Source organism: Dendroctonus ponderosae, unplaced genomic scaffold (assembly GCF_020466585.1).
Source record: "Dendroctonus ponderosae isolate FM_Combo_2020 unplaced genomic scaffold, Dpon_F_20191213v2 Dpon_F_20191213_7, whole genome shotgun sequence".
Classification (NCBI taxonomy): domain Eukaryota; kingdom Metazoa; phylum Arthropoda; class Insecta; order Coleoptera; family Curculionidae; genus Dendroctonus; species Dendroctonus ponderosae.
This window is the reverse complement of record NW_026018916.1, coordinates 5864337-5889138: the sequence shown is the minus strand read 5'-3', so window position 1 is coordinate 5889138 and position 24802 is coordinate 5864337. Positions and strand designations below refer to the sequence as shown.

The following is a 24802-nucleotide window of genomic DNA, read 5'->3' as shown; positions in this document are numbered from 1 at the left end:
TATCAATCTGTAATAAAAGACGTGAGGAAATTGTGTCTTTTTTAAAGACAAAAATTTTTGAGGCGAAATACCCAAAAAGAAGTTTGTAAAAAACTGGATTCTTATCTTGACAAAAACAAACAGCATTTATATTTCAGTTAAATTATTTATACAAGTGTTAGCTAATTGAAAATTTATTGTCAGTTCTAAATCTATGATGGAGAATATATTTTTGAATTTACATCGATTGGTCGATGTACCGCAAGCATTGGGGCAGATGGAGAATTACATTTCCCATTATTCCTTTTCCAACCCTTATTCTGCGTTTAGATTAACAACGAATTTCTGCAGTAGTGATATATGGGTAATTCCGCCTAATTTATATCCAAAAATTATTTTAGAGAAGCTCAATTTTATTCGGCCTTTGTTTAAAGGCTCTACACTTTGAGAGTAAAGCAAAGTTTGCGTAAAAAATAATTGCTTTCGCCATTGTCATTAGATGCGTTTGTCGATAGTCTCAAAGCATTTCTTTCAAAACCGAATAAGAAACATCCAATTTGTAATAAATAATTGAGACTCGATACTTTCCATAAATTGTCCCTTACTGCGATATCCAGAGCGTTCGCGAAATAACTTTATAAAGAAAATTGTAATGATAGGGCAATTTTTCTTGCTCGGCTTTTGTTGGCCTTTGTTTGTGGATTGTCCCGAAAATATCCTCGGGGTTTTACTCCTTATAGGTTCAACGGGCGGAAATAAACATTACCTCGAATAAATAGCACAGACAAGGAGCAGATTTAATATTTCATTATGCATCTTGGGAATGCAACTGCTTCTTTTGCATCATGAATTTCGCCTCGATTTGGATTTATGTTTTTAGGATGACTTAGCAGCGGCCGGAACAATGAGGGAATTTTTCGTTTAAGGGTCCTTAATTTTCGTATATAGTAATGGCTGCATTTCCAGTAATCTTCATTGGATATATTTTGCTTTCACATAAACTTAGATTTAAGCTTTGCTTGCATATTAAGCAAAATAGTTTCAGTTTTGACACATCTGGCATGGATCTACATCCGCCCCGTTCTATACGTTGAATTCCATTATCCAGACTTTCCTAATAAGCCATTGTGGATCAAGAGAATATCCCTATATTTGCGGGAAGCGGTGTCTGTTCATGGCAGCAGAACTAAACAAGATCCAGGTCGATTGGCGGGACGAGAGTTTTCCAATAAAATATTAAGTAGAGCTAGGAATCCATCGTTCAAATATCTTCGAACGTTTATACTGAAAAACATGTCCCCAATAAATCACTTTAGCCGGCCATCCGGACAAACAACCGAGACTCTTGGTCCGTTTCAAAACATAAAGGGAAATATAATTTCCAGAGTGTATCCAACTGGTAGTTTTAATTAGCTGAAGCAATGGTGCGATTAACAGGTCAGGATCATTAATCATTTCGATGCTTAATTAAGTGAAAAAGATGATAAATTTACGATAAATCAAACCTTGCTGTGCAAAGGTTCAATTGGTAGGTTGTACGTGATGTTTTTGTTGCACAAAATTACTGCAGTCTTTTCAGTTTTCAGTTAGTCTTTCTTGACTTGACCGGAAAATTCTAAAGTCTTGAGTTGAGTTTTTTATATTTATCTTAGAAGTTCTATTAGTAGGTCGAACGTCAGAAACGTGCTTGAAAGGAATTTCCAACATTCTTTGTTCGTTTCTTTGCGGTTTTTATAAGGGGAGAATAAGAGAATGTGTCGAGCACGTACATTTCAAAAATTTATTAATATATAGGCAAAATTCGAGGTGCTTGATAAGTTTTCGTTTGGAAAGTTGTTTTCTTGTGCCATTGTCTTTGTCGCAAATTTTAAGTTTTTACAATACCTGGAAAGAAAAAAGTAAGGAAATTTAAGCAAATTTGGGCTTAATATTACCACTATTGCATTCTTTGTCCCAGTTTAGCAAATATGCAGCTTTTTATTTCCTAAATGCTGTTGAGTCAATAATGGAGTAAAAAAAGGAACAAAAAGCTCTTGAAATATCTGGAAAATATATCTAGAAAGTAAATAACCATATTCAGATATGAGGCAGAAAATTGAAATAGAGAAAAGAAGAAAATAAAGTCATAAACCTTATTGATACTCAATACATAGAACATTATAGTGCTAACATGGATAAAAACAGACGTTCCGGCACATTAAGCATGGCCCGTAATAAATTAACTTTACGGCTTAGTTCTTTTACATCAGCTTCAGGTTCATTCGAATTGCATTCTAAAAGGGAAACGACCAAATAAACACGCAGAACATTAACGAAATTAAAGGACTGCCAAAAAAATTCCTACGTTTTACAACCGGGTAAAACGTTGAATTGCATAGTCGGCATGAGTGACTGCCAGACTTATTAAAAATGTAAAAATTCTAGAGTTCCTGACATTTTCTGAAGTGCATTAAGCTGATAAACAAATTAAGTTGAAATTTCCGTTTTCGATAAGAATTTATCCCAATTACCCATTGGCCAAGTGGAGAATCTTCTTCATGTACTATTAACATGAAGTAAAATTTGCGTATAAATTGGCGAATAAAATGAATTCCTCCGCTGCATCGAAGCCGAGTATTTCCAGTAAATTTATAATTCCTTTGTATACATTTCCCAAGCCGAATAGTGTGGTTTCTATAAAGGCACTCGGGTAAAATTATCAGTCCATTCAATTCCCCCCTCAAGCTAAATCGTTTCTCATTTTCAAAAGCTGAAAAAACACGGTGCATCTCTATTTCCACTGCTGCAGTCATTTCAATAGACCGAAACGACGAAAAAGCTTTTTCAGCATGGTTTACAGGAATGTCTTCCATTAAGTGTCTTTCTTTATAATTTTATTTGCAGCCGGCAGTGCAGTTTAAGCAAACTGGAATTTTTAATTAGAGAGATGATGCCATTTGCACAGTCTATTAGGTTTTTGCACCGTTTTGAAACTACAAAGTGTGGATTAACACTTGAAAGAATATTCTTCTACGTCCTCTAAGCTATTTAGCTCGCATCACAGAATTATTGAAATTAATCTCTAGCGGATTAAGCAGCGATTCTTTCAATTTCCTTCGTTGAAACCGTTCAAATGGGTTCAGTTCAGATTGCTCATTACTTGAAAATCCAAAGCTTGCTTGGTTGCAAAACAAAACCACTTCTATACATTTTTTCGCGTTTCCCGTAGTTTTACTGTTAAATGTATTGACATGGAAAAGGTTGCAAAACTTCTCCATAAACCACAACGTATTCAAAACTTTCAGGAATGGAAAACTTCTGAAACAGCTAAAAACTCAGCCGAGCAAGCTCGACATCGAAAAATATCAAGTGTATTTCATAGAACAACAGAAATTCAAATCACTGTACTTGGAAACAAAGACATAATGTAAAGCCCATTTGCTGTTTTGTTTCCGGATATACAAAGCGCGGCAATTTTTAAAACTTAAATTCAGTTAGGCGAATGTAATTGAAGCTCTGCGCTGGATTAGGAAACATTTTTCCTTAGAAAGGCGCATCTCTCCGTTTGAGTAAACCTCTCTTTATGACGGTCGTAACAACAAGACTTATTTTTATTAGATGGCTTATAGTTGGAAATTGAATAGTGCCGCTTCTGATAATTAGTTTACTTAAAAGATTTCCAGAATAACAAATTTTCTGGTTCAATTGGCCGATTTTCAGCTCAATTAATTTTTAATTTGGCAAGAAATCCACTTGAGGTAAGTAAAGTTGCAGTCAATCTAGTGGGGAAAATTTGGGAGTTAATCTATTTGCGTGCAGTAACTCGATTACCTGGTAGATCACTCCTTAAATTGCAGAGAATTTGCGAAATTGAGCTGAGAAGTACAAGGAAAATGTAAATATTGAGGAAAGCCTACATAGCGTTAAATCTCTTCGTTCTGTTAATTTAGGAAAATAGAACATTCTGTCTGCTAATATAATTCTGGGAGGTGGATTTTTATTTTAAAGTAAAACTATTCAATAGTTTCCCTTAAATCTGGCTGTACATTTTATGTACCAGGATCGTAATTTTTGACTTGATTGAACTGCCCGAAAAAATGTTTATAAATAACGCGCAATTTTTATTACCATTTGAAAGGCAAAATTGGCTGATATCTCATATTTCTATATTTGAATAGACTATAAAAATCAGCTTCTCACAATTTATTAAGGTATGACACACCATTGGTTATTTTAATGAGCTTTTGCGTCCTCACATTGGGTATACTTGTCTAAATTTGAATAAAAATTAAAAAATTTCAATTAAAAAATAAAATGCAAAATGAAAGTAAATATTTTTTGAAAATTTGAAATTGAATTGAACCATTGAATAATTTTTTCCATGGTCAATATTTTAGCTCGTCGGTGAGGCTTCTTATGAAACCTACTGGAAATACATTACGAGTAGACGAACCACAAAATATCGTTTTAAATCTAACCACAATTTCTTTTAAATCCGTTATTTTTTACCCATTTATTGTCATTCAGTGGAAAGCTATTATCTGCACTGCTACAGGTAGGAAAACTGAAATTATTTTATGAAATGCGAATAGATTAGCGACCAACTTAATAGGATTAATAACTTTGAAAACAAAAACAATACAGTGAATTAAATTGAGACAAGTAGACAAAAGAGACTTGGCCAGTGGTATCCCGTAGTCTATAACAATTGCAGTTACTGCACAATAACTTCCCCAGTTAACTTCCGCAGCTGCAATCAAACATTCGAAACTTTTAATGATGAATCAGAAGTTACAATGTGACAAGAAATAAAATATTCTTCCGTTATTAAAGTTTGTGGCCCAGACAAAGTTGGTTCATTTTTCCCAAGTGTGATGTCTGGGGCGCATCAATGCCCTAAAGTGTCAAAACTGAGGCAGTTATAACAATCTAGAGTTGTGATACAAGTTTTATTGTGCCCGAACAAAGGCTAAGACCATTTTCTGGCATCAGTTCGAAACTGGGGTTTTGTTGTCAGTTTGAGACCGATTCAGGTTTTTGAAAATAATTTATATTTACTAGACTTATTTGCCTTTTAATTCTAATGATTTATAACAGCTAAAGATACAAATAATCGATAATTGAACAGATGTATTAGGTAGCCTGTAATTTGGAGATTAATATTTTTTATTTGCGTAGGTTTTGAAACATTTTCGTTTTAATATTGCATCGTTTAACGTTGGGTGCTCCAGTTGGCTCAATATTAAATTGCTTGTTAAGCAGAAAATTATTACATTGTAACCCAGATTTAATATCGCAGTTTATAGTAAAACCGCGTCAAAAACGTTATCAAACGGTTAGTGCATTTTTTAATGGTCTAGATTTTAGATACTTTTTAAGAGCCAATTTTGGCCAATCAACTTGAGCCGGGAATTTTATAAACTCTTAGCAATTCGTCAATGTTAGTATAGCGTCCCAGAGTTTATGTAAAACCCAAAATGGATGTGAATAATTTTCTAAATTTACTGCTGCACATAAATTAGAGGGCCAGATGAAAATCAATCTCGATTTGACAAAAATATCTGGAAATTCTATTGAAATTCAATGAGCCATTTAAAATCGAGCAAATAATTCTGTGTCAACTATTTGATGAGAAATATTGCCTTTTCTTAAATAGACTATATGTATTTGATTGGGGATTTCACAAATTTAAATATATGTATTAATAGAAATTTAAATTTTCTTGAGCAATGAACTATTTTCAAAAGGTTTTTCCTAATTAGTTTATTATTATCTATTGCTTCTACAGTAGAATATATTTAGTTACGCTGCCAATTGAACGACGGTAATAAAGGAACAATTACGATTAAACGAATTAAAATCATCGAAATGAAACGCTGCGAAAATCATAAATAAGCAGAGATTTTCTTTCATCAAAGCTGACCTGAATTCGTCAGTTTTAACTAAAGCTTACCGTATTGCATTTCAAAAGTTTCGCCTTTAGTTTGAAAACTTCTGCCCCGAAGTGTTGAAAGTTGTGCAATTCGTTATACTCTGTACAGTTTTTTAGACGGTCTTATTCTTTTTTTATTGCTGGGTCTTTATTATTGAATCTTAAGAATATTGAGCACAATCAAGCAAAGTTTAAACGCACTTTCAGGCTTCTACAAGGTAATTTTCTCCGATTTGGAATGTTCTAGAATGGAAGTCGATGTAACAGTTTTGAATCGTTTGAAGAATTTTCAAGTAGAGGAAGTCGGTCTAATACCAATGAGTCGAATCTTGTCATTTTAATTTAACCCTCGAAATGTTAAAAGAGTTTTCAAAATCGCAGTTGTGCGAGTCTAAATTTATTATTTGATCTCTCGATTTTTCCTCATTTCAGTACAAATTGGTTGGTCTACCTTTTTAAAAAAGATCTAGAAGAGAACTTTTAATTTAATGAAAATATGTTCTGAATCTCTACTGACTGAATCTTTAATTTCCATTTAAAAAATGTATCGTAGCAGACATAATATTTCGGGTTTTAAGTAACGGCTTGAAAACTCTTTTATTTCCCAATTAAAATATATTTGCCTCAATTGTGCAAATATTTTTTTTGTGTTCAGTCCATGTTTCCAATCGGCGCCTCTTCCCAATTATTGCTGCCGTATTTATTAACAGCCACTTTTTATTTAGCGGAAATATGGATCGCATTGTTTTCCTTTCAGCTCATTTCATAATTTTAACTACAACTTTTCATAGTTTTAAAAATACAACCGATGGTCCTTTTAATTGCAACATCCGGTACATTTTCAAGCGCTCATTTTCATAAAATGTAGCATTGGTTCGCATTCTGAATTCAAACAATACAATTACGATTCAGCAGAGATTTCTATCTGGAAAAATCACATTTTAACCATATTTCTGTATAAATATTCAGCATACGATTATTGATATAAAGTTTAATTTCGCATTTAATAATTGAATGATTTTGGGCAAATTGGGCTATGATGTCACTTAATAATGCACATAATTTCAATTAATATTTCCTGTGCCCAAGAAAATTGTATGTGATTATACAATCCTTTTTTATATGAAATGGAAGTGTTCGTATATATTTTTGTATACAGAATCACTGTATTTATCCTTTGAGTTTTTCTTCACAACTTTTCATTTGAAAACTGCTGCAATGCAAAAACCTTCATCACTATATATCTCAATAACCAGCTTCAGGTCCACTTCATTTATAGCTTGTCGGCTATAACGTCCGGTTATAATGCCGAATTCGAGTATGTTTTTTTGAAACACCCTTTATAACGTCAGTCCCAGCCATTCTTGGCTGGCCCAGTTAATGAATGGCTGACAATGAGGGAAAACACTATCTCTCTGCTTTAACCAGAATTTAATATTCATCGTAAAATGTATAATGCGTGCAGTGGCAAAAAGGGAGCCAGCAAAATTTAATGGCATTTTTTATTTATTACTAGGATGATGGTTTAATGCACCGTGTGCATATTGTATCGCGTTAGACACTAAAACCCATAACCTGATGAAATCGAATCGAGACTGGGGATTTTCAACACTACTCACCAATTATTTCCAATTAAATATTTAAAATTTGTAAATTACATCACTCCATATGCACCGAATGATTTGAGGTACTTTCACGTTTTTGGCTTATCGGTGCATATTTATTTTAAACTGAAACCTCATTTCGTTCGTTTGCTGAATTTGCAATTGCGGATAAATTTTAGTGTGCCCAATGGAAACAGTTGCTAAATGTAATTTTCGTTTTGTCAAATTATAATTAGATTCAACTTTTGATTCATTAGCTGTGCCAGTTTGGAATTCGTGTGATACATTTCGAGAAAACTGACTAACTGGGGAGTTTTTAATTATTAATTTCCAAGTATGTATAGATGGGTGTTTTCAGGGTTGGTTGAGAGTGAGCATGTACACGCCCTTGAGGTAATTTTTAAAAGTCGCTTTATGATTAGGGTGGCAGGTTTTAATTATATTGGCTGACTAATGGGGGTGCCATTGCTTTGCGGAATTAACTCGGTGCAGTTTCAACGTGACTGTTTTGTGTAATATTTTTAGCCCGATTCTAGAAAAGCGAGTGGGATATTTTCCACTAATTCATCTAATCCCATAAAAGTTGCTCCTTTAGTGCGAAATGTTCCCCGATCCTAGGGGATGTTCCAATGATATAAAATAAACTCGATTTAAGTTATAAAAGCTCACATTTCGACACCGAGAACGAATTCATTCGAATTATAATGCAAATATATAATGGAAGGATAATCAAATTGATGTTATGTTAGCTAGGTCCACACAAACGGGTGCTCTTTGGTAATTCGTTTCGGGGTTATTTGCGTATTATCGTTATAAAGCTAAATTCCACTTGAGATTAAAGAAACTCGCATTCATTGATCAATGGTCCCTTTGAAGGTTCATCCGCCTATTTCGAACGGGTGTTTTAATCTGGATCTGGTAGCTGGAAACTTATTAGTTTTCGCCTTATCAAGCAAGTTTTAAAATATTATGAATTCCGAGTTAATGTATTTTTAGGCTGGCTGATGAGGCAGTTATTAATGATGTGCAATTTTGGCTATATATGACAGAGGAAATAAATATATTAATAAACTAGCTGTTTATTTGCCAGCTATAATATTTCTCCGCTGCCTCTTAATAAAAAAAGAACTAAATTCACTTTATAAGCGCTCCCTTTTTGTTAATAAAACCGAGAAAATAAGATTGGGTTTGAGATACCAAGGGATTGGATTTTCTGTTATTCTGCTTCACTTTCGTTTTCGGATATAATCACTTGTCAAAACTTTCAGGCCACAGTCACTCCTCTTTCTGCGTGCTTTATTTCTATGTTTTCTGCCGTTTTATAGACTGGACATTTTTCTTTGAAGTAAATTAGTTACTGTTATTTGTTGAAATTTTTAAAACTAAAGACCTTGTTCGCCATTTTTACCGATGTTTGATCGGTTATGATCTTTGGTCAAAAGGTAGATGTTTCCAAAAAATATCAAGATGCCTTGAATTTTCCATTTTCTTCATTGCAGGAATTCGACGAATGCAGTGCGAGTATTCCAAAACACGCCAGAAGCCTGGTATTGGAATTAAGTAAGATTTTTGGGCCATTTGAAAGGATTTTTGATCGGCCACGATCTTGTAAAATTCCGATTTTTGCCGAAAATTTCATAAGAATTACAGTCCCAGTTTCGTAAATCATTTTCAATTTGCAAGAACCTGCAGTTGATGCACTTTTTCCCGAGTTTAGTCTAATTTTAGACGAAATTAAATCAGAGCAAGGATATTTTAAGCATTCTGATATGCACAGAATCCACACACAATCTAGTCGAATTAATTTATGCTTCAATATTGAAGACAATGTATACGCAAAGTAAAATTTAAATGAAAAATCTACGTTAAAAATATGTGGCAGTTTACTATCCATCAAATGCAAGGCGTAAAACTATAAAAGAAGCCACTTTAAAAATGTGTTTTATAATAATAAAGCCAACAGACTTTGTAGTATTTTGCAGATACTACAATGAATAACTAGTAGATGCGGGTGTATTTAAAGATGTGTAATAGTCAAGTTCTTAAAATTTTGCTTTTCCAAATTGCGATGGCTTTGGGCTCAATACCGTAAAATTCTCGTAGTTGGGGCCCAAAAATTACTTTTACAAATTTTTCAAATGGATGTCTTATTAGATCGAATTTCAGTCAATCAGGAATTATTGTTGCAAAACATATTCGTTTCTGTTATTGAATTTTCATGGAAATGCCTCTCTTTCTAGGGAACAAAGTCGGGTCTTAGATCCTACTTTACAGGCATAAATTGGGCAATTATTTGGTGATAAAATTAAGAAAAACCAGCTCAGTAATTTTCAGATAATATATCGACCAAGTAATCTCTATAAACATCCCGGAAATAATACGCGACATCTTGGTAACCGCACGTTTCGTATAATAACTGCAATATATGAACTAGCACGTGATGCTATGCATTTAATGGGGCAAAGCTATTCATTTTACTGATGCGACTGGATTTCCATGCGGTTGCTTTCGGTAACCAAATATTCCTGCCAGTTCACCCTCTTTCTGTCGCGTTTATCGTATTTCGAGCATTTTATTTTAATATTTTGTTGTTGTATGCTTCTAGATAAATTCCCATTCCAGATCGCCGAAAACTTCCTTTTTTTGCGGCGAACATAAAAGACCTGCTTGCTTTTGGATGAGCAGACCTTTTTCATTCCTCGACTCGAAATAAAAATGCGGCCGTCAGTAATAAGGATCTTATTTTCAGATATGCTTTAGTTGTGGAGGGAATAAAACTTTTGATGTTCAAATTCAGTTACAGGATTTCGAGGGAAGTGGAAGAAGTAGCCTTGTTTCGTATAAGTCAGAGCTTGAGAGTTTCATTGTCCCTTTTTCTTGCGTAAAATAGAGTCATTTTTTAAGAGAGAGCAGTTTTTTGGATTTATTGACTGCAATGCCCGACAGGAATAAATACACTGGGCATTGTGCGAGCACAATCGGAAACTTCCAACAGCTTCCTCTATTAGTCATAAAGTCGTAATTCGCTGAAACTTGAAAAATAGCTCTAAACTAGCAAACTCTTTAGTAATCCGGCTCTGCGTCCCAATTACCTTCTGGTAACAGAATTGAAGTTATAAAAGTTGTACCACGCTCTATTCGGGAACAAAACAGAAAATAGGTTTTATATTACGGTTTGGCTTCCGGCCGTCAGGGGATTTGAATTTCTGTTATTTGGTACAAAACACTTTATCGTTTTGCGATGACAAACTTCTCGTCGCTATTGGGCTGTTGCGACAGTTGCTTTCTGACCGGACGTTTCTTTCATTGTTTTTTTGAGCTGTTCCGAAATTGGACATAAATATTTTATTGCCAATTCAATTTTGCCACCACAAACGAAGTTTTATAGCTGATGTCCAACTCTCACATTCGTTAAGTGTCATTCACTGAAACTGACCAGAAGGTCCGAAACTTTTGAAAATGTTCTAGCAGTAAAAATCCGAGCCAAAATGAAACATTCCCAAAGATTAAACTGACTGCCCAGCGTTTCTTTGCCGAAAAAAGTTTATTCATTCTCCAAGTGTAATGTTTTGAGCACGATTCATGGTAGTTTGAAAGCAGAGTATCAATCAGAAGTTGTAAAAGACTTTTTATTATAGCCAAAGAGAGGAATTTCGATTGGGACTAGTTGGGAACGAAATGCGATTCTTTCGGGATTTTTATTGTTTTTCGTCCTGTGTGTGTGTTTCATTCGCATTCAGCATCCATTTTAAACAACTCGACAAACCAGAAGCACAATTTATTTTCGTCTGTTGATTACACAACTCTCTTTTCATTGTTGCTTTTGTTTTTATTCGTCTAAATATTTTGCAGGAAATGTACTTTTAAAAACGTATTTTATTTGATAATCTATATAAAAGATCGTTAGAGATAAAAATTTTAAAATATTAAGGAGATAGGGACTCTCATGGTTTTTCGATCACACTGCACGCTGAAACTCAAAATTGAATGGGGCTTTTTGAATTCGAGTTATGGACAAAAGTTGACTTTATTTAGCTTTTAAATCATATCCGTGATCCATCAAAATGTATGTGAATTGCTGTAAAAATCAGAATTTATTTTGCATATAAATATCATTAAAAAAATATTTTTTAATCATTGAATTTTCCTCAAAAAACCAGATCAAAAAACTTGGAACATTTTTTCAATGGTTCCTATCGTGAACGAGGTTTTCTGTAGAAATATCAAAATTGACCCACCCTGCACAGGTTTATCTCGAAGATTAACGGTCGGCTGTTTAAGTCGCAAGACAGATATGGTTAATTTGCGTTTTCCTCAAAGAAATTGCTTTTTTTCGTGTCGGTTTGGTCTTCACTATTGTGTAATATAGCTAATGAGGGAGAAAGTTAAGTGAATTTATTATTCATGGGATCATGATAATTTGTGGGCGGTATACAAAACTAAATAGGCCACATTAGTTACGGAAGCTACCTTGAAGAGTATCATTGCGTGAATACAATTTATGGAAGATAGTGGGTAGTTAACAGAAAAAAATTAATTTAAATCTCGGTTTTAGCGATAAGTATTGTAAAAAATGTGTAAGTTTTTTAGGTTCTAGGATCTCTCGCACAACGCATAGCATTAAATCGACACAAATTTTCACAATTACAACTCCAATTAATCAACTCATCACAATAAAATCGGGTTTAAATTATTGTCATTTCATATAGTCTGTTTTCCCTTCCAAGTATGTGGGTCTAAATATGCTAAATACTTTCATGCGAAAACATGCAATTCTAAATATAACCGCAGCCAACCTCTTTTTAAAATTGAAATGTCGTGAAACAGGAAACAACAATTAATAGCTGTCTTGAATATTTATAGTTTGTCGTTGTTCGTGCATAAACCAATTTACACTATTTTCTGCATTTACAAAGGAAGCTTTAGATAAAACAGTTTTTCACTAAAGCTGCTAAAACAACACCCACTACTTAAAAAATATATTGAGATGTGCAGAAACGTTATCGATGGGCGATTTCAGCCCTTAACACGTTGATGCTTTCATCCTGGTAAAAGCTGTCCACAAATAAAAGTTCCCGTAGGAAGTCGGAAATATAAAATAATATTTAAGGGTGCGCCTGCATACGAATATATGTGGGTTATGGAGTTCTGCGAAGCAAATAAATTTAACAGAAAAACTCTGTAGAAACGATTCTCAAGTGACGGTATATTAAATTTTTTAGTTCTAAATTTAAGTATAAATCATAACATGCAACCTATTGGGACAATCTAGTTTCTATTGAAATATTTCTAGTTTTTTAGCAAGATTGAAATAGGTTTATCAGATCAACAAGTACGTGTTTTTAAACACAATCGTGTTTGTACGTTGCTTCTCATTTGGCTGTCATGCAATAGCTCAATCTTGGGCAACAAGTTTTAAAGCACCTAAAAAGTGTTTGTCCAAAATAATGGGAATCTTACAAAGTTCGACTAATAAAATTAACTTTTTGCAGTAATGGCCGAAGTTTGCGGTAACTTTACACTCGGGCCTAATAACCTAAATCCGAAGATATGAAACGCGAATTAATTGTTTCGCGCTAAACTAATTTAGTTAAATACTCAGCTAAAAAAATATACAGAACAGTTGCAACTACATTTTCACTGTTAGTTTTAGTTTCAGTAGTCACTGTTTCCCCGCTATAGCATTTTATTGAAAGTTCAAATTAATGCAGGTCTCATTTAAATCAATATAAATTTAGGTATTTATTGTGATAATACTTGAAAATAATTAAAACGTTGATAGTGGTTGTTTTACGCGAAACATCAAATTAATATCATTTTATCAGTACAAACGAGTGAGTTATATTCAAATGAATTTTGCGAATTAATCATAAAAACTGATATGGAGCTAATTCAACAAATCAATTGAACAAATGTTGAGATCTAATCGCATGGTAGTTAGTTATTTACTTAGAAACTATACACGAACTTAGAAATGTTTGCAATCCAATTTAAATTCATTAATTTATTGACAGAATCTTTAAAAATGTAACTACCCGAAATTCGAGTAAGGTTAGTTGAACCTTCGTGAGCTTGTTTGAAAATATTCGATTCTGTTGAACTAAGAACGTTTCTAAATTGACTGAGAAATGGAAAAGACTTGGAAGCCCATATTTATTTGTAGAATTCCTCAGAGTATTTGAACCGAATTAACTGGGTCAAGCTATCCCAACAGGGCCGTATGAAACCAGTCGAAGCTGCGATAAAGGATTCTTTTGTGTAATATCAATTTGTTTCCATCTGTTTTAAGTTTCGTATATATTTTTTTATAATCAACCTAAAAATGCTGCCTTAATTTACTAACGGAGATTCATCCAATATTTGTCTAGATTAGGTGAAAATTGTCAATATCTAATTAATGTAGCTTCAAAACATGCAGCGGAAAATGGAGATTTTCAATGCAAACTTCCAAAGTTTAGTAAAAAGAGTTTTTCCTCAATTCCTGTTTGCTTTCAAGTAACGATCAGGATAAAATTCTTGCCAAGCCAAAGCATTAAATTTGACATACAGCAAGTTCCATTAGTGTCTGTCGAACTGTTATTTCCTATTGGCTTTGTTCTGGGCCTGAAAGCGCAATAACGCAGTTAAGCTCAAGATAAATTAGCTGAAAAATTGAAAAATTAATGCATTTTAAAACGACGTTCGCCTCTAAAGATAAATTGGCTCGCTTTGGAAATTCAGCAAATTTTGATGGGTTTCACTGCAAGAACGTAATTTATTTCATATAACTATTATTTATTCCTGGTAGGTTTTTTAGGAAGGCTTGCTAATTAAACGACTAAAACTGGAATGAAACCAAAGTGCAAAGAATGCAATAATAATAAAATTTGGGCAAAAAGAGCTCAAAACTATTATTTTAAATTTGTTGTCGGCAGTATTACAGCAGAATTTAAAACGTTCCATTGCTGGACAATGTACGAAGAGCATTTCCCACAATGATCTTCATCTCTCTGCCGAAGTCCGCTGTGGGGACTGACCTAAATAGTTCCGGGGAGAACGAGTTTTGCTATTTGATACGAATTGCCTTATTGCGAGATTGGTTGAATTATTCCATCGATCTGGTCACATGAATTACACAAATGTTTTGTGTTTCTTATGCACTTTGATTATTTCCTGCCTGTAATTACATCAATGATAACTTGCCACAATGCACTTTTTTAACTGAAATCCTATTCAGCTGTTTGTTCGCTAAAATAAATATAAACTTAGCGACCACGCAAAGCCTACATATGGTTGCCTATTCGATTACTCAGTAAACATTTGCCTCGGCTCTTCAAGCCGATGGCTGAAATGAAGAGGAACTACACCTAAACAAATATACTGAATTGTTTGGTATAGAATGAAATAAAATAAGTATGGTTAACCTTTAAAAAATTATTCCAAGACAAATTGCGAAATTTGGTTTCACCAAAACTTCCTTCAATTATTGTCTAATTAATTTACAAGTATTTTAGTAAAAATAAACGAATTCAGTATACAAATTGCCAGGCCCTCCACATATGTGTGTAAATTTTGCCAACTTTTGAAAATTCGAAAGCCGAACCACTAGTTCCTATTTTCATGCCTCACCTCTTAAGCATATTGACAATTTCAAGAAGAGCACATCGCTTTTGGAGTGTTTGAAAATAGAGTAACACTCTAACAGTATGAAGCAGGAAGTATTCGCATGCATTATTTATAGCGGCTAAGTAGCCAATTAAGCAAACTGTTAAATGAACAACTGAGGATTATGCAAATTTCGGGCATCGGACACTTTAAATTACTTTCACTTTAGCCAACTTTTAGGTATAAGTTGATAGGTATAAGAGAAAATTTGCCTAATATTCAACATTGATTTGTACATTCAAACTCTGGTTCAAAAGTTTTAATAGACACCACAAGCTGCCTTCGTAATAATGTCTAAATATCCTTTGTATTATTCAATGAAAACTGAAATATTCAGTGCAACCGATAGATCCGATTCAGGTCAATCGAAGTGTCCATTGAATTGACTTATTGAAACAAACTTTATTTTCTTGAGTGGCCAATTTGTCCTATCTTCAGCAATTTGTAGACTACATCTCAACTGATGAGTTTATTCAAATTATACCTCATTTGTTGGATTTTCCATGAGTCCAAATAGTTCCATTTGTTGACGTAATAAATATGCATTTAACGCAATGCAAATAACAACTGAATAATACATATTTAAATTTCTAACTTACCGAAAAGTATATTTTTATACTTCTATACCCATTTCATCAAAAACGCATACATTTTAGCTTTTATTCAATAAAAATAAACAATTATAAAGTGCCACAATTCAAAGACCAACGCGAAATTGGAATTTTACGAAAATGTATTTGCATTAACCCACGGCAAATAAAATTGCTGGAATTTAATGAAATTATTTTGAGGTACATTTTTCGAATTGTGTTTTAAATTGTTCAGCCAGAGTAGAGCCAGTAAAGAGTCAACAGCCGGCTGTCAATTAAATATTTCGCGAAAAGCTCAGGTCTAATTAATGCGTTTATCGCTGTAAAACTTACTTAATTTAGTTCAATTGCCATTTTAAATTAATGCTATCTAAACAAATAGGAAACCCAAAAAAATATTGACTCAATTTAATATTTCTGTAACAGCTGAATAAATTCACATGGTACTGACCGGTGGATGTAAACAACATTTCTCATTACAAATTCCTTGACCGAATCAACATCCGTTGCTTTCCCTCATCGAATCGAGATCTGACCTCAATAGTCCCGAAAAGAATCAGCTTTTCTTAAAACCAATTTTATACTGAACTAGTTATGAGAAGTTCGTGCTGGCTTTTGCCAATAGAATACTCCCACATGATGGTTTTAGTTGAAATCTATACAGTCCCTTCCGAGTATAAATATTATTTCTTTATTAATCCTACATTGAGCACATTTGTGCGATAAATATAAAACAAACACCAAAATATCCATTTGCGCCAAGTCAAAGTGTGTTTTAGCGAAGGACTATCTTCCAAAGTTTCAACTATAGCATGCTCTACTCTGAGTCGTATATGTAGATGTTAATCTATATGAAGTTGATAGAGCACGTTTTAGTTAAAGTTCCGTTAATTGTACAAGTTGTGATGTGACACCAATTTGGTAGCAAACAATATTGCTGGAAGTTCAGGTTTTGATTTCTGGTAAACCTTTCTTCTTACGCGATTTTGGCAAAGTCAATTATTTAGTGTTTGAGGACCAAGAGCTTTTCACCAGTCTGTATAGTTTTCGGATATAGTGAAAGTCTGACTACGCTTTCTTTAAATTATATTACTTTTGATGGGAGAAACCAGTTTTGGATTTTTTGGTAAGAATTTAGGTAGATTACTTCGACGCTCTGACCTGATTTTACACTCAAGGCAGCAAACAAGGTTTACAGTTCAGGAGAATCGCTCGAAATTGCATATCAAATAATGGATTTTAATCTTATTCATAATTCAGTGGAATATGACCCATATATATTTTATTTGGGTTTCCTGATTTTTGCCTGCCAAAAACAACCCCTTTCTCACCGAAACTAATATTTGCCTAAATTTTTACTTTTACGAAACCGTCTATGGATGCTATAGGGTCTCAACTCTATCCTTTCCAAAATGTATGTGTGTGTTTCCTAATTTACGAGCATATGACCCACATTTCTTTTAATTTGACTTTTATAGCGATTTCCTCGGTTTTTGCTACGCTTGCAAAATACTACTTGTTTTGGAGTTAATTCGTTATTTACGTCTAATGTTACTTACAGAAAGAAGTAGAAAATCCTGTTGGGATCACTTTCTGATACTGTCATAATTTAAGATTATATGATACACATTGTATTATTTCAACAATTTTAGAGTTAATTTCTTAGTGCAAACATTTTTCGCTATTCTGAAATCTAGATTGCGTAATTTGAGTTGTTTTAGGGCTTACAACTTCTAAAATATTTTGACAAATACAAAAAATAAATTGTATGGGTTGGTTTGAAAAACTTCTTAAATGGATGAAACTATATTTCAGGACGAATTTTGGAAAAGTAATTAAAAATCCTATTAGCTTTGTTCCTTTAAGCGAGAAAAGCAGATTAAACTTCAGCAACAAAAATTAAGTTCAAATTAATGCAGAAACTAAAAAAATATTTCAACATTATTTTATGCCTGATTGAGTTTACCAATTGCACAAATTGAACAAATTTAACCAGAACTGTGCAAATTTAAATTGTAATGTGGCCAAAACGTTTTTTAATGTTTATTTGGTATAGTTTTATTGTACTTCGTTAACAAAGAAATAAATCACTTTTGATGTTTTACTTCTCATTTAGTTTGCTGAAACTGTGCAAAAAACATTAATGCTTTACTACTTTTTGAGAAGAGAAGATTTGCTTTATTTGAGAGTAGCGACGATGAACTTGTCTATGTTATAATCAGCAACGATTTTGTAAATTTTCAAAAATTATTTGAAATATTATAATTGTGCTTTCAGTTGAAACAGTTTTGTGTAATTATGGCATTCATAACTGAATAGAGTATGACTGGCATCTGATTTTATTCTATTCTAACTGCACGACACACAACAGGCTTGCTAATCTTATTAAAACTGCGAATCTCGACAGTTTTCCGCCACTTACAAATTAGGTCAAGTACTATCTAACATCGAGCTGACAACATTTATAGACATCAAACTTACTAAAGAGTCTGGCGTCAGTAATTTGCCTGTTTGAACTGACAAATATTAATGTTTAGTCCTTAAAAATGTATGGCGTTCGAGGTCGCGTCGAAAGTTTACGCCACAATCTTGGCTGGAGCAAAACCGACGTCCTGAAGAGCCGCATAGAGACTGATCGGGCGCTCTAGCTAGCGCTCCGCTCTATCCTATCCCCGCATCTTGGGCTGCTTAGCAACCGAAGGGCAGCCACAGAGCTGCTGCCACCACGCCTACCTCACGTATCAGGAAGTGAAAAAACAATTATGCCCAAAAGAACTTTTTTCTTATGGGATCGTCTTCGACAGGCACCTGTTTGTCTGAGTAGTGTATTGTCGCTTTCTAAACCGATAATATATTTTTTCATTTCCTAGCTGATGTTCGATAATCTTCGCTAAGCGGTCGTTTGCTTCCTACGTTTGCCTAGTTATCCTTCGTCGTCTTTTTTGCTCAGTGACTAAAGCAAAGAACCCTTTTAAAATGCAACAATCATTTTGTATAATAAATTCAACCTGACATGTCGAGTTTTTGTAACAAAGTTCCTACCGGAAAATTGGTTTGTTCTGGACATTCATGCCCAAGTATGTTCACGGAAAGCAGATTATCTCTATATAGATAAAATTCACATTAAAATTACATCGTCTACATTATATTTTATGTATGATGTGATACGAATTGAGGTAAAGGGATACATAGAAATATAATTTGTACCACAGAGGTTTCAAATTTAATGAGCTGATTATATGCCAGGAAATGGCTTAACCAAATCTAGCTGAGTGTATTATGGAAAGCTTTATGCATATTTTAGAATTTGTTATTTACCATCAATTATTACTTTTTGTCTCTTTATCCTGTGGTTGTTTGCAATTTTCCCTATCAATTTTCTCAGCAAAAAGTTACTAATGATCACAGATCATCACGCAGCTAAATAACGCCAAAGTTTGCCTATACTTTTGGGATTGGTCACCTTCTGAACATCTGTATCCATTTCGCTCCGCTTATCGGCATATCACAAAACCCTTTTGGGATCGGTAAGTTAGCGGTAATCTGATAAGGGTTTCAAAGGTTCATTTTACTATAGGGTTATTTCATTCTATGCGAATTTATGCTCCAGTAAAATCTGCACAAAAGGCAACTAGTAGCTGGGTTCAAAAGTGGGTAAATATTTTCGTCTGGGGCGTGTGGAAATGGAAAGTTAATCTTGAAAGTTTAAGCTACTCTACAACTGTTTGTGTTGTTACATAGGAGGGAGATTTAAAATATTTATTAATATAACTATATTTCTAAACAAAATCAATTCAGGGCCTAAAGAAATAACCTTTCGCAGTTTAACTATTCTGAATCATGCTCGTTCTTTGCACATCTGGTCTCAAGTCAAATTCTGAAATAAATTGCTTTATTTAATTTCAAATGTAAAGTTAACGTAAAAGTTGTTATCGAGGCGCTCGATTTTCTGTTTTTCATTTCTAAAATTACCCTTTCAGTGATCTATACAGCAGGGAAAGCAGCGCCAATTTTCCTAGCTGAAAGGGAAATTTAGAGATCTAATTGAGAATATGTGCGTTAAACTATGGTTAATTCAATTTCACTGGAATGGGCTGTTGAATCGTTTTGCTTCTCGTCGCCTTTCATTTATTTATCTTAAGATTTATTTTTTATTAGCTCGATTTGTTTTCGATCGAGTCTTTGCCGGATTCAGTCAGACTAGATAGGCGTTTCAATTTTCCTGCTGCTAAATTATGCATTCAGATTAGGTGATGGATGTCTTTCGGTTGATCAGGAAACAGCTACCGAGCTGGAAAATGATCTTGAAGTTTTATCAGAATGCATTATTCATTCAAATGAAACTGTTTATGTCCCGAGCATTAAACCTTCAAACCTTTTGGATTCAATTTGGCGAATCTAATGATCGATGATTAAAATCGACATAATTTCCAGTCTTCACTTACCTATACGCCAAAGTAATTTTCTTCCAAGATCTCTATCTATATATCATGTAAGTGCACGCTCATGGTCGAAACAAGCCCAAGCGGTTATATGAAAATTAAATTGAGGCTAAAGGGTAGAAGGAAACCGTAATGAAATTCTGGCTGGAGGCCTTTAACGCCTGATTGCTAACGCGATAAGTAAACTGTCTTATTAACGGTCTATTAGGAACATTTGGAAATTAATGCGCATATATTAAAGACTGTACAATTCTCTTCAGTTTTCCTTTTAATTGGACTGTCGATTTATTCGTTGTCCGAATAATTTGCACGGTTCAAGGGGTTTTCGAACTTTTCTGCGGCTGCTTGCTTGAAAATGGAAATAAAATAATTGCCAGGAGCGTCCTTAAATACTACATTCGATACATTTTTTCTTCGATAATTCACTATTAATTGACGGATATCAACTAGTTTTTCAATTTCCTCTCGCTTAAAATATGTTCGTTGCCTCTGTAAATCATTCGTTTAAATTCATCGTCTGATAAAATTGACTTGTAAAATTATTTTCGAAGTTATACTGCTGCTTTGGGTGAAAGACCAAAAAATGTAAAATGACTCCCTAAAAAAAATATAATTGAGAACGATACGGGTTAACCTTAGCGAATATTCGGTTCAAGCGAGGCTCGAATAAAATTTAAAAAGCATTTAGTAAACCCAATGAATCTCGAAAATTGGGCCTGAAAGACTTTTACTACGAACTTTTATAAACTAATTCTCGAATCGGTTGTTACTTAAATAAACGTTCTTGAGATTACGTTTTCTTCTGTTAAAAATCAAGTGTTTTGAGCTGCTTTTAAAGGTTGATACAAAGTCATCGAAATAGGCTGAATTTTGCAAAGCCTAAAAACTGTGACACTAATTTTCTTTACGTTACATAAACTGTTGCACATATTATCACATGTTTTGTTCATACGGATTCCACAGTGATTGCTATTGAAAAAAACATCAGCAGTTTCCGTGGGTCAAAATACCGCCAGTATAATGAAATATAAAAACATGTCGTTATTCCCTGCTTAAAAGGCTTTGAGACAAAATAAAAATATTTGCTTTCATCAATTTCTTGAATATATTTTTTCTCAGAATATTGAATTGAAAATAAGACATGAATTTCATTCTATAGGTTGGTTGAAAATGAAAGAGCTCTTGTCAACATTGGAAACTGTAATTTATTACAAATGTTTATCCACCTGTCTCAAACTTCCCCTTCATTATTCTGATTTCATTACAGATAAGGGTCGCGACGTATTTTCAAGCCGAATAATGGAGAGAATAAACGTATAACGCAAACACACACACTGTAAACGAATTAATTTCCTGGGAGAATTTGTGGTTATTGAGAGCGAAATATTTTCGCTGCTTTTATTTTATGAGGCACCAACCTGCCACGTTACGTTGCATTAATTAGCTATGCACCTATGTGCCCTTAAACACATAAAACCTGAAATTGTTTGTACATTTGCTTATTTACTTTGCCTGGCAAAATGCATTGACTTTTGGGTAAATTTACTAGTTTAAACTACAAAAGCCATATTTTTTATGCAATTGGGTTGCAATAAATAACAAATAAAATTCGCATTAAAAATTGGCATTCATATAAAAATAAAACATTGGGCTGTTTGGAGAATGTCCAAATCTGAGACGAATTCTCAGTGTATGTTATTGTCGAATAAAAAAGACATTTGTGGAAGATACTCGTCAAGTTAATTTTCGCAATAGCAGCTAAATTCCTATCTCGAGAGATCAGATAATTTAATCCGTTGGATGCGCCCCTTAATGACTCCTCTAGGAGTACTAATTTCCATGTTAAGAGTGCCTTTGGCTTTACCTATCTTGAGCCGCTCGAACTTCCATTTTAGTGAGAGGTATAAAAACGGTGAATTTGAATAGGTCGACCGCACTGTTCGAAAGGCGAAAGTGAAAAATTCCTTGAATGGTACAGTTTTAATAAGCTCAGATCATTGGTAAATTAAAAATTGCCTGGAATGGCTGCCGAGATAAAGATTTTTTAAATTTGAATTCTATTTGCCCCAATTGGGCCATAATAATCCCGATTTTAATTCGGAAATGTTTTTGGAGGATAAAACGCATATAATTCCTTGGAGGAAGCTTGATTATCCTAAAATAAAATACGCTGGTTTATTTCAATTTTCCAAGATTTTTTAAATTAAAACGGTAGGCTCTAACAAGACTAAAACAGCACTGAAATTTTTCAGAAAGTTATTGAGGATAAAATTAATTTTAGATCATTATTTTATTGAAAGCACATCGGAGCATATTATCTTTGAAATATTGCTGACATTATTTATCCCCATTGAAATTTACTTAGAAGAGAACTCCAGCAAATTGCCGGAAGTTCGAAAAGCTTTCGGCTCTAATCCTGTCTGGAAAGAGCTCTCAATAGTTACTTTTAACAAAGGAAAGTTAACATTTTCCCAAACTACGGCACTTTGCCCCGAATGCATCCATCGACCGTTTGCCAATCGCGAAGAAACTACTGCCAAAATCACGTACTTTTCGGAATATGTTTATTGCTTCTGTTGCAGAGTACTACAGATGAGCGTACTCTTAAAACCCATGGTTAGATCTGTGCTAAACGAAACTAACTAAAAAATAATGAGCGTTATATTGAATAAGTGAAGTGCCGACAGTTCTCCTGGGGATTAAATTTATTGGAGTTTTTCCCGGCTTCTATAGTCATGTTTGCTCTTGGACTATCTGTACATCGAAAGTATTGCAAATATCTCCCTTTTCCGAACGGTAGTTGATTATTCGGGTTCTCCACAAAAGCGTGCCCGTGTTACAAATGCAGACTTCGCCTTTTTCAATGCTGCCTGCATGTGTTGTTTTAGCCAGTTAATTGAAAGTGTTCCCCAGTTTGCTCAATGAAAAACGCACAAGTGCAAATTTCAATAATATAAATAATAAAATTGGAAGTAGCTTTGTAAAATTAATTCCGAACCTTTACAAGGATTGTCTATTAAATTACATAGAATAGATTAGCAGAATATGCAGGTCCCAGAACCTATTGCTCGCTCAAAATGGTTAAAGCGCTAAGTGAAAGGCCGCCAATTTAATTAAATGCAATTCCATACGGGAACTTAGTCCATTAATAAGCTTAAAATCAGTTCTTGAAATACTCAATTCTATCGCACATTTCAGCTCATACGGTTTGTTTTGTACGTCCCAAAATATACCCTGCCACATAAAGATAAACTGTGACAATAGTGAAGAGGATCAGAGTTTGGACCCTGGGAAAGTCGACTGAAAAATATCGGCCGGTTGCTGAAACTTTCCCCATTTTCTCGCTGAATGGATAAACAGTTAATTAGTCAGCTCCTTGCATTTTACACCGTAAAATGTATCGGCTGAGTTGAAAATTAGTTCCGCGATGGGCTGCGAATCTCTCAATCAATCTTGGAAATAACTTATGATCGGCTTTGTCCCGAAGCAGTTCCAAAATTAGATTAAGTGTCAGTTTAGGGGCGGTTTCAGTTTCAAACCGTCTTACAAGATCCAATTTTCCACACCATAGACTCAGCAAACTTATAGGTAGTTATAAGTAGGGAAATTGATAAATTTTACTTGGAAGTTTCGAAAATTGAATTGCGATTTCAATCAGATAAATATACAGTCTGTGTACAGATTGATGAGATGCAAGCAATGTCGTCGACGTTAACATTTTAAATGAGTGAAATTGAAGGAAATGGTTTAAATAATGCATGTCCTGGGTCGCAATATCTCAAAAAATCAGAAAATATAAATTTGATTTAACCATCTAGCATCCAGATTATACATTATTTAAGGCAGTTCTTTTAGTTTTACTCATTTTTTCGATAATTAGTGAGTAGTTATGATTATTTTGCTTTTCCATTTATTACTATTTAAATTGTTCTTCAACATAATGTTTTGCCTGATTTTCACGCTTCAATTAGTAAAGCTGGTCAGAATATATTTCATAATACGTCCAAAAAAAATGTCCGAAAATATCTTTTATTTCAAAATATGTAACAAGTTAGAATAAAAACTGTGAGGTGACCGTTAGAAGAGCTTTGTGTGCCTTACAACGCAAACTGATTTTACTTCTGCAGTGTATATTTTACGGTGTTTTATTCAACTATGCCTCAATGCCTGAATGTCGAACGCTCTTAACCCATTTTTTACACTGTAGTTTCCAATAAAGACCCGCAGTAATATTAAGGTCATGCGAAACATCAATTGATGTGGACGATCCCAATAGACAAATGGGGCGCTTTTAAACGCTTTCGCTTCCAAATTGCTTCATCTGCCTTTGTCAGCTCCATAAAAGTCATCGGAAATCGCTCTCAAATAAACAATGACTTCACACAATGTCTGCTAACATCGGCTTACGCATTGAAGTAAAACATTGGAGCGTTTCCGACCCGGACATTTATTTTCCCTAATGAATATAGGATGGATAAAACGGCACACAAAAAATTAATCCTAAACATCCAATTTTTTCTTATTCAATAGTATTTTTTAAGGAAAGCTTCTTAATTTTGTTGATCCGTTGTTTCGGCAAATCGGCAAATTGCTTTAATTATGCTAAAGGCACATGCCAGATGAGAATAAATT

The 24802-nt window shown here is 33.9% G+C and overlaps 1 protein-coding gene across 3 annotated transcripts in view; it reads right to left on the bottom strand.

Moving 5' to 3' along the window:
• The window catches only part of LOC109539750 (Kv channel-interacting protein 4), a 97580-nt gene that overhangs the window by 56202 nt on the left and 16576 nt on the right, over positions 1–24802 (bottom strand). The window contains exon 1 of one of the 3 annotated variants that reach the window (XM_019907727.2): positions 18210–18346. The exons of the other annotated variants lie outside the window; for them this stretch is intronic. The gene's annotated coding sequence lies outside the window, so the exon portion shown is untranslated. Of the gene's footprint in view, positions 1–18209; positions 18347–24802 lie in introns of those variants that run through there. 3 annotated transcript variants of the gene reach the window in all.